Raw genomic sequence first — 11,606 nt, 5'->3', positions numbered from 1 at the left:
ACAATGATTATGTGCCTGGTGGATAACAATAGATGATTGTGGATGCCGATGGACAATGATGGACAACGATATAGATAGATGGGGTAAAGATACCCCGTGTTATTGCACGGTGGTGATGATGAGAAATGGTGATGATGAATCACTTCTATTTCTTACCAGTGTCAGTTGTGTGGTCTTGATTGCTTCCAGTGTTACGGATTTGCGTTGGTCGTCGTTGAGGAAGGAAACTGTGGAACCTGTAAATATTGAAGTCAGTGTGACCAGATCTGGTACATTTTCATGGATAACGATGAATTGTTACGTATAATTGAAGATGATAATCTTGTGCATCGATGGATAATAATTGGCAATCATGGACATTGATGGAAGCGATGTAGAGTAATGAGGTAATGATTATTCATAATAATGATGGTGGTCATGAGATCACTCTTATTTCATACCTGAGTCTTTAGTCTGGTCTCGACTGCGTCCAGTGTTCCTGGATTGTCTCAATCTTCTCTTTGTTTGTCAATAGCAGCGCTGGTTTTTATCACGGACCCAATGACAATATTTACCACGCGTAAAATCACAGTTATCTACAAGGAATGAAAGAGTTGTACATCATCGGTTGAGTTAGCTCTCACCAGAATAATTGATTATCAAAACCTTGCGAGTAAACTCGTGTTATACCATAACATGGATAAAATTATTACAATAAAACATTCGCTCTTCAAAATCAAAATCCAGCATGTCGACAGACAGGCATCAGATGTAATCTAACAAAATTTAAGTGTGTGTAGTTTGTGAAGTTTTTTTCTGCAGAGAGTTTCGACTGTCTCTTGAGGTTGTTAACTCAGCCAAGAGTTTGAGCTCGGCTCAAATGAACGAACGAATGAATGAATAAACGAATGCAGTAAATATACCTGAGTTACACGAGCTGTTGATATCACAATTGTTTATCTCTTCACACGCACTTGCAATAATTCACATCATTAGCAGAGGATGAATCTTAACCATTCCTGACTTGACAAATTATGCAGTTGAACAAATGAATGAATAAACGAATGCAGTAATCGGATACCCTCGAGTCATTTGGTAAAGTAGTCCATGCATACCAGCAGATATTTGTTTCCATTTTCTGATTTCGGTAGATGTCTACACAGATTCTTTCTATTGGTGTTCCAACTAAATATATAATAGGTCTTAATGGGAGCCTTACTAAATTAGTAAGCCTCCTTACTAATTTGTTTGAAATCTGTCTTTCCAGAATCACATATTCGTGCAACTAGATTGTCGCGGTCGTTCAATTGACTTTCTCTCTCGCTTTCTTTTGCACCAAAGTCACTACTTTGTTGTCCGCTATCGTTGTTTATGAGCAGGATTTCGCACGTTTCTTTCGCGTGTTTATTAGCTGGATCCAGACCCCTTGCCCACCCAGCTACCCTCCGTTTCCCTGAATTCGCGTATTACGCTCTGTTGACGCACTTCTGCGACCATTCCGCAATTCTTGGCGACGATTTTCGACATTTCCTTCAAGTGGTCGATTTCTCTGTTCCCAGTTTTTCTCTTCGTTTTCATTAATGGGTTGATTCATTCTTGATCGGTGGTAATCAGGGCATTCCTTCTGCAAGTGATTCCCACGACACGTTCAGCATTTTCGCGGAGGTGAAGTTGATCTGTTAAACCTTGTATTCATGTCTAGCTGTCTGCCCATTTTGCCGGTGAAATTTCTCATTTCTTTTGTCAATTCATTTAGTTGATCCATCATACTCTTCCACGGAGTGGTTTTGGTTATCGAGTTTGGTCTCGGGGTTCTTCAATTCGGATCTCGCGCACATACCACGACCGTTGTTTGCTGGCCAGTGCGAACGACTCTAACTCCAAGGCAATTTCCAAGGCCTGTCGCAGTGTAGTTTCATAGTGGTCTGCTCTGCGCAATTCGTAAGCGAATCTCGTCGTCGTACACCGCATCCACAAAATGATCCTCAGCCAAGGCTTCAAGCATTTCTGACGTGCCATTAGGATATGCAAGTCGAAGCAATCTTTTAATGTCTCCCGCCAATTCTGGGAGGCTTTCGTCGCGACGTCGTAAACGATTTCGTAAAGTAGCTCGATTTAATTCAGACTGACACAAGGTCCCGTAACGGCGATCTAATGCTTGCAACAGAGTTTTGTAGTCACGCTTACTTGAATCTGACAGACAATTTAAGACGTTTACTGCTTGCCCCTGCAAACTGGTTGAAAGAAAAGCTGCCTTTTCCCGATCGTCCAAGCCATTTATATTTCTGCGACAATTTCAAATTGTGTTCTATATGCATCCCAGGACGTTTTGCCATCATAATTAAATGTTGCATGTTGGTCTCTGCGTTGGTTTATGTACTTCGTGCAATATTGATGTATCGCTCTTCGAACTGTACTCGCCCGATTTTCTTGTTTTTGATAACTTTGGTATTTCTCCAAAAGCTTTGTCAACCGGTTTTACTCGCACGCGCCCGATTACTTGAGGTGTTGAGTCACTTTGTATTATTATTATATTTAACCAGGATACCCACATCACCTTATAGTGTTTTTCAGTGGGGTCCTGCATGATACAATCATATTACTAATATAATAATTTAAACGTAACTTCTATCATATATACAATTTTAAAATACCACATAACAACATATGAATAAGTGTTCTACGTTTTCTAATAATCATAGACATAGACATACACATACATTAAAAAGGACAAGGACAACGACGTGGACATGGACATAGACAAACAAAAAACATATTGAGACATGCAATTAACAATATTTATATATAGTGTGTCAGTGAATGTCACTTCAGGGACGACTTAAAATGACTCAGAGAGATAGAGTTTCTGATGGAATCGTTCAAGTTGTTGAATTCTTTAGAAGCTTGGTATGTAGGTTTATGTTTACCCCAGTTAGTGTTGACTTTCGGAAGATGAAGGTTGTTACACGACCATGTGTTGTGGGAATGGACGCTTCTGTTGGTTCTTAAGTTGAAGCCGAAATCGATCAGTCCATTGGTGCATTTGTATATGAAGATACATCGATGTTTATATCTGCGAGAAGAGAGTGTTGACCAGTGTAATGTAGCGAGTGCTTCTGTTGCTGACGAAAGAGGAGGGGGTCTAGAATCAATTTAGCTGCTTTATTTTCCAGGGTTTGTAGGGAATTCATAAGCTCAGAATTGTTTTTATCGCCCCATATTATATCAGCATAGTCGAATAGTGGTAAAATTGCCGAGGTATAGAAAATTTGTCTTGCATCCAGCGGTAAGAAATATTTCACACGGCGCAGCAATCCCAATCTTTGGTTAATTTTCCCCATTAGGTTCTCAATATGTTTATGCCAGGTAAGGTTTTCGGTGATCGTGATTCCCAGGTATTTCAACGATTCATCTTGTTTTATAGTACGATTGCCAATAGAGATGTTTATTTCAGATATGGATCGTAGGCGTCGAGTACCAGCAAAAATGATGAACTTTGTCTTTTCATAATTGAGTGTAAGGAGGTTGTTGTTAAGATAACAGGAAAGGGATTGCAGGTCGGAGTTGAGTTTTGCAAGAAAGTTTATCATCAATGTCTTTGCTAATCTCTTGGCTAAATTCCGCTTTAATTTCTTGTTTCATATCCTCGATCGTCGACGCCAGAAGACTTGAGTACATATCTAAAGCTTTTTCGTCTTTAACTTTCCCTTCTTCGATGATTTCTCGTCTCAATTTGTCAAATCTTCAGTAAATACCCGCTTCAAAATCACTTAACCGACGATTAATTGTTAAAACTTCATTCGCGAATTTCTTTTTTAATTCGTTTAATAATTCTGTTTGTGTTCGCTGCCAATCTCTTATCTCCTCAATGAACTGCTGTTGCATTACTTACTGGGTCTTTATAATTCCCTTCTGCTCGGTTATAAACAACAAACATATTTCTCTCACCTTCATTCCCGTGTCTTCAATAACAATACCGACTTGTTGTTTTCGTTCGTCCACAACTTGTTCTGACTGATTCTCAATCTGCCCTTCCGCCGCTTCTTGCGATCAAAAACATTCACTAAAACCTACACTGCATGTAATCAATGTCAATATACAGGGTGTCTCAAAAAAAACGCAACCACTTAAATATGCAAGAATATTAATATTGTTCGGGTTTGCACCATAGTTCAGCTAAAATGACTGTTAGCGTTTTAAATGAAGGATTAAGAGCCATTTTCAATTCCCAGAGGTGCTTATCTATTGCGCTTTAGAGCTGTATTAATGTTCTCGCATATTTACTTAAATTGCGTTTTTTTAGACACCCTGTACACTTATTCTAATTTGCATCCTCATTAGTCACACTTCATTACCTAATTGTGCTGATGCACTACAATTATATATCCTAGGAACAATTAACGTTTGAAGAATCTATGTTATTTATTACAGCTACTGCTGTGGTGTTATCTATCATGAGTTTTACATGCTTACAACACTTATGAGTGATGCAGAACAGTTTAAGGGCAAAAAATGCAGCCAAAAGTTCAATGTAGTTTATGTGATGGGTGCATTCAGCTGGCGACCATCTTCTCCCTGAAAATGTATCACCTAGTACAGCTCCCCATCTTTCTAGGAGTGCATCAGAGTATATAGTTATATCAATAGGAGGAATGAAAAGAAATCTAAAAGTCTCTTCAAGATGGGTGACCCACCATCGTAACTCTATCAAGCCATCCTCAGAGACCGTCATAGAGGAATCAAAATTACCCTTAACTCTTTTAGGAGCATCTTTTTTATCCATTTCAAGGTACCTATAATGAAGAGCCCCATACTGAACCCCAGGTAAGGAGGAGACTAGGCAACCAATAATCTTGGCTACCTGATGGATACGAATGTCTTCTGGATGTTACATTATGTAATAAGGTTGATATTATTAATGATAGGGTTAATATTTAATAAGTTGTTAGGAGGGTTGTGATTGATGAGTGGGCATGAAGGACAGAGACTTGAAGTGAAAAGGTTGTAATTTGTTGGACTGAGTTTAGGGAATAAATATATAAATATACGTATATGTTACAAAGAAAATAAACTTGAAACACTGAACATTCAATAACATCAAACAAAAATTTTTTAATTTTTTCCTTTTTTCTCATTTGTAACTTGGATAGTCATTGTTATCAAGTTAATGACAAATCCTAGGATAATTACCTCTTGAGAAGGGAAAGGAGTGGACTTATCAGGATGGATAACTAGATCTAGGCAGTCAAATGTTTCAACTGTGTCAAGAGCATTTGTAGCACACTTAGCATATGTATCACCCTGCAGATAGAAGCCATCAATATACCCACTAATAATATGATTTATAGCTATAAGCTTAGCCAGGGGTGGTTTCATAAGTTTATTATGTTAAAAATCTGATCATTTATTACAAGAGCAAAGGAAGTTTTCACTATATTATATCATAGGAAATAGGATTCATACGCTTTTAAATGTCATTAAAAGCTTATTGTCCATGTTGGCAAATGTCAAAAAACATTATTAATTAAATGATTTAAATATAAGTTACACTTGTCTCTCTTACAACAGAAACAGGAACACTTTAATGGGACGTAATTCAGCAAAGTCTCACAAATTATATAAACAATGCTGCATCTATTGTTTGCTTTAGTTAACTCAAAGTTTGCACTATTTCAGACAAGTATTTACTGTGTTTTATGCAGGAAATGTTTCTTCAAACTAATTTTCATTAAAGGTAAATGATGCTTCTGTCCTTCACAACAACAACAGGACCCTTGGGATGGGATACCAGTCTGGGAGTAAATTGAAGGAACAAATTTTCATCTTTAAAAAAGAAGGTAAGAGTCTCCAGCTCCCCGCCTGCTACAGGGTAGCACAGAATGAAATAGGAATCCTTTTCTCTAACCAAGGTTAAAACCAATATTTTACAAATTTCGTAGTGAAATGCGACGCTGTATACCTCATGATCTTCTGGGACTTTTATTGTTGTCTTCAGATTTCCTTCCTTGGTGTATATTTGAACCGCCGTACGATCGTGTGTTGGTATCATGATTTCATTCTGCTGGGAAATACTCAATGAAAATGCCCACCTCGAGTCACGTTTAAACTTGTGTTTCAATTGACACGTCTTGTCACAAACATACACATGAGGGTCTTCCTCTTGGATGATGATAATATCATCGTCTTTGCATATCCCGATCTTAATATCAAGTAAATATTTGTTCTCGATAAAATCCAATGTATGATTTGCTTTTACATTGTAATTCTCGTCCAATATCGTCAACATGAATACTTCACCTGAATGTCTTCTCACCACGTAAACATTGTTATTCATATCAACAGCAAGCGCCAGTAAAGAATTACCTGCAAATTCAGGTATTTCAACCCGTTTGATTTTTCCTGCCTCATGGATAATCATGATGTCGTCACCAGACCCAGTACCAGGGAAAGTAAGAACATCCCCCTGACTGTTCACAGCAGAGAAGTCGGGAATTATTTCTTCATCAAGGAACTGTTCGTTTGGAGGATGAGGCAATTCCTTTCCCATAGACTTTCTTGTTGAAATTTCATTCCAATTTCTTATTGGGTGAAAACTACGATCAGGAAGTTCAATCGTTGGCATGCAGGCGGACACTTCCAATGAATACTTGCTGCTGAATTTCCAAACATATTGAAACAACACATAGTTGATTAACATAACCGACTTGACGTTCTCCACTCGTTGAGTTTTATTCAACACCGATTTGACTCCACCGTTCAAATACACCGAGAATATCTCTTGAATGGCTGGTAAGCAATGAAGGGTCTCCAAAAACGACAAACACCCAGTGATTGCGGTCCCAGGACTATCGACATGTTCCAGTATTTCTGAAACTATTCGTAGCTTCGCGGCAAAAATTCGATCTTCGATACTAAATGCCTCATTGCAGAAAGCAGTGGTTGCTGTCTCGCGCGCTTTCTTGAATCTTTTTCTCGCAGTTTCAAACTCTCTGTCCGAATTCATTTTAAGCTTTTCCATGACGCGAGGAAGCTCTATTCCTTGGTTTAAGATACCAGACTGAATAACGCTCGAAGGTTCACTTGGTTCGTCCTGAGTTTCGCTCGCTTTCTGCTCGGGATTTGATTTATCAAGAGAAACACGGAGTAACTCTACTCCTTCTTTTAAAAAATTATAACTGGCGAGTAAAGTTGATCTAGAAAGGCCATCGATTTTAGACTTGATATCATTTAACTCGCGTACGACAATCTTTCGAATTTGTGCATCGGTTACATCGCCGTCTTTGAATTTGTCTGCCGTCGAGTCTCTGACCTTATTCCATAATAAACCAACTGTTGAACTGAGAATACTTGTCACAATTGAAGACATACCGAGTTTTTTCACTGAAGCCAAAAATTAAGGTTAAATTTTGACTAAACACTGGTGAATATGCTCAAACACATTCAATCATATGATTCCTAACGATGTTTTTATCTATGTTCTTCCGGAAACTTCATCACATGAGAAACAGGCGAGATATGAAGGTGTGAAGTTAGCCGCGGATTCGGCCTCAGATTCGGCCTTGTATTGGGCCTCACATTCAACTGTGTTCAATCATTCAAAAGTAGAATTTGGTTATTTAATAATAACAGGTTTCTTAGTCATTTTTTTGTTTAAACTTTAAAATTACGAATATGTATAGCTTATTTATGCATTGCTAGACTGTAATTAGAATAAAGCAGTCGATTTTATACAGATTTACAGAGTAAATTGATTATTATTTTAGGGCACTGTGTGAGAAGCGGTTGACCCACATAGATGTGGCATAAACCGAACTGGTTTATTGCAATTCCTGTGTATAATGTCCATGTTTTACAGAATTATACGGCCTTACAAATGGCGCGTGCATCATTGTGCTGCACAGTCCCCACATACTCGGGATTATTTGCTTCCTTGCTCAAATTAAAAATTTCATTATGATATAAATACAAAAGACTTAACTAGTATATGATCCTCTCACGGACGCTATTAATGTAACAATTTGCCAAAGTCATTTGCTACAACAAGAATTAGCGTAGATGTGCATACAAATCAAACGTACTATTGCCATATGACAAACAATGGTCCAACGAGGTTAGGATTACAAGTTAAACTTGGCGCAACTTCCAGACGCATATACGATCGTTTCAAACGTAATTTAGAACAGTATTTTCCCATCTATCCAAAAGTACACATCAGTTGAAGGCGCAGACGTTACACGCTAAATATTTGAGGGCAACAGCAACGACTCATTGCAGAAACATCTTACAATATTACATGGTGTTGACATATATATCCACGTTATCATCCTAATTGTGCGATTTAAACTTATGCATTTCATACAAAATGCATGCCTATTCCATGCACTGCACAGAAGATAAAACTTCTGTTTACGAAGGTATGATTTCATTGTTCTGCATAATAATACAATGTGCTGTGCCGAGTTTTGCTGCAGTTTGTAGCGCAGACGATGCGCTTTCGACGAAGGAGAACGATTCCCAGCCGTGTCATATCGAGTTTGCGATGTCAGATTTGCCTCGTACTGATGTGTCGTCATAGTAACTGGAGATCATGTGCTCGCTCTATTTTGACATTTTGTTGTTAATTAAAGCATATGAGCCATCATCGGTAACCGAAATCAAAACATTCCAAACGCACATCACTAATCTGTGATTACTACTAGTATATTATATATATATATATCGATTCGCCGGATGATCGCTTCAGAAGAAACGTGTAGCGAACTATATATCCAAATTGATGATAATTGATGTTCAGGGATAATGATGTATACACATTGGATAATAATGATGGATCACAACAAATATGTATGATAATGTATGATCGATGGATAACGGTGGACAATGATGGACAACGATGGATAACGGTTAGGTCGAATGGAATAAAGGTGATATCTGCAGTGATGATTAATAATGAGAAATTGTGATGATGGATCACTTTTATTTCTTACCCGTTCCAGTAATATGGTATTGATTGATACCAGTTTTTCCTGTTTCTGATGGTCCTTTGTGTTTTCTAACAGCATTTCATCCTTAATTAAAGACCCACTGACAGTATTTCCAGCGTGAAATGACAGTTATCTACAAAGGTTGAAAGATTTGAGCACTATTATTTGAGCAATCTCGCCTCTCACTTATCAAGTCTTGTGGGAAAACTGGTGTAATGCCAGAACAGAGATAAAATAATAACAGTTCACCGAACGTACCTTCACAAATTCTGCATCTCGACTGGCAGAGATCAGGTGTGATTAGGCCCAGGTTTAAGTGTGCTGATACATGACTTTTTGGTAATGTCAGTCGTCTTTTGAGGTCAGCTTGAAGTTTTAAACTCAGTCAAGAGTTCTCGTTTGTGCTTGGCTCGATTGAATGAACTCAATAAATGCACGCCTTTTTAATAATTCGGGTCAATAACTGGGAATGAATTTCAACCTGTCTTGACTTGACGAATTGTGCAGTCATGTCAGAGAGATGTTTGTATTGGAAAGATGTCTGTATTACGACCAAGTTTTCCTCTTTTGATAGATGCAAACAAGTAGATAAGTTATGGACGTTCAGATAAGAACACGCATACATCATTACGTCATTACTATTTCCTCGTTCACATCAATCAAAAGTTAAAATGTCTGTAGTGTAGAGATAGAGATGTTTGTAATAGAGAGATGTTTGTAATAGAGAGACGTTTGTACTAGAGAGATCTTTGTATTAGAGAGACGTCTGTATTAGAGAAATGTCTGTATTAGGGAGGTGTCTGTGTTAGAGAGACGTTTGCATGCATTAGAGAGATGTCTGTATTAGAGAGATGACTGTATTAGAGAGATGTCTGTATTAGAGAGATGTTTGTATTAGAGAGATCTCTGTATTAGAGAGATGTCTGTATTAGAGAGATGTCTGTATTAGAGAGATGCCTGCATTAGAGAGATGTCTGTATTAGAGAGATGTCTGCATTAGAGAGATGTCTGTATTAGAGAGATGTTTGTATTAAAGAGATGTTTGTATTAGAGAGATGTTTGTATTAGACATATGTCTGTATTAGAAATATGATACTCGTTTTTATATCAGTGCCAATATTAATAGATGTCAATTATTTTTATTCACTTCAAATAATCATTAAACGCAATAGTGGGCTGTTTCTATTCAAAAATTAAAATAAATAAATATACAATACTGAACGGTAAACTCTCTCTAACAATAGATTTGCACGGACGCAAACCTTTTTCTCCCCAATCTTTGTGACTTTTGTCATGCAACTTCCTACATACTAGTGGCTTAATCCTAAAATATTAGGAATGTTAAGATATAGAATGAACATAAAACGTATCTTATTTCGTGAATTTATAAACATAATTCGTGAAATCTTTTCCGACACCAGACCAGCAGTCGTTGGAAGCACCATATTTGTCATATGCAATCATATTTCTTGCGCCCCAACACTCTCCATAAAACTGCACAGCAAAATACTAAATAACAACATAATAAATGCTTGTTCATTGAAAAATGGAAGCGAAATTTATATTAGGTTAACGCAATGCAGTATTATTACTGTAAATATGAGAGGAATTGGTTCAAAATATCCATGTTCTGGATGGTCCAGTTATAATTGACTTTATTGAGGCTGAGACAAACATGAAAGCCTTGCACTGGTCTGGTATTTTAATAATTTTATAAATACCTTGTATCCTTTGTCATAAGCAACACAGGCGCATTCTCTGACGGTCTTTTGCATGTCATACCAGTCTATTTTATCCCGGAGATTCGCAATCAAGTCTGGCAAAGCTCTTTTATAACGATCGTTAAAACACCCCAAGTGTTGTACACCTAAATATATACGAAGAGCTGTGTTTGACGTTTGCTTTGTGTGTTGATTTCAAGAACCGAACAATTGTCATTTGAACAAAGAGCTTTTGTAAAGCTCGTTTAAGATAAGCTTGCTGTAACAAAGTATCCTTGTTTCAAAACATGAGCCACTCTTTACTGTAGAAAGTTCACTGAAATATTTATCTTTGTTAATGGACAAAACAGTCATTGATGTGTACTTAATTTCATATTTAAAAAATTACAGTAAAAGTCGGTTGTTATCTGTTGTCCTAAATTCTGATCAATGGCCAGTCAACTCGGTTTAAATCGCATAGAACTCTTGTTGACGTTTGACCAAGCATTGATAGTTCATCAAAAAAATCCCTCATGCAGAAAAATTAACCTTTGTTTGCCAACTCGCATTCTCGTTGAATCAATGTTTCAAATGCAAAACCACTGTTAGCATTAAAAAATGATTCCAATTTCTACCATCGCGAGAATCGTGTTTTATTGAAGGATCAAGGCATTGTTGGTCTTATCAAAGGCCCTTCATCTATCGGAAGAACCAGTCGGGGTCCTTTAAGTAGTTTCAGAGTCAATCAGAGATGTACATTAATTTGAGGACCATCGATGAACATCAATATGATCATGTTTATCACAGAGTGTAGCGACTTACCACAGGGCATTTCCGTGAAATGGATGTCATCCAAAGCCATGTCAGAATAAAAAGATCGGCCACGAATTGCTTCAAATTCCACCTAAATGAAAGTTTGTGATGTAATTTTTTAAAAATTTGT

General features: G+C 37.4%; 1 long non-coding RNA gene across 1 annotated transcript; it reads right to left on the bottom strand.

Moving 5' to 3' along the window:
* Window positions 1-499: 499 nt before the first annotated feature.
* On the bottom strand, window positions 500-1,002 carry LOC114537702. The gene is made up of 2 exons (XR_003688624.1): window positions 903-1,002; window positions 500-575 (listed from the first exon to the last, which is right to left on the bottom strand). It is a non-coding gene; the product is annotated as an uncharacterized LOC114537702 (long non-coding RNA).
* Between the last annotated feature and the right edge of the window lie 10,604 nt (window positions 1,003-11,606).

Source organism: Dendronephthya gigantea, unplaced genomic scaffold (genome assembly GCF_004324835.1).
Source record: "Dendronephthya gigantea isolate DGI-Jeju-01 unplaced genomic scaffold, DenGig_1.0 000162F, whole genome shotgun sequence".
Classification (NCBI taxonomy): domain Eukaryota; kingdom Metazoa; phylum Cnidaria; class Anthozoa; order Malacalcyonacea; family Nephtheidae; genus Dendronephthya; species Dendronephthya gigantea.
Note: the sequence above shows the minus strand (reverse complement) of the source record. Positions and strands in the feature narration are given on the sequence as shown.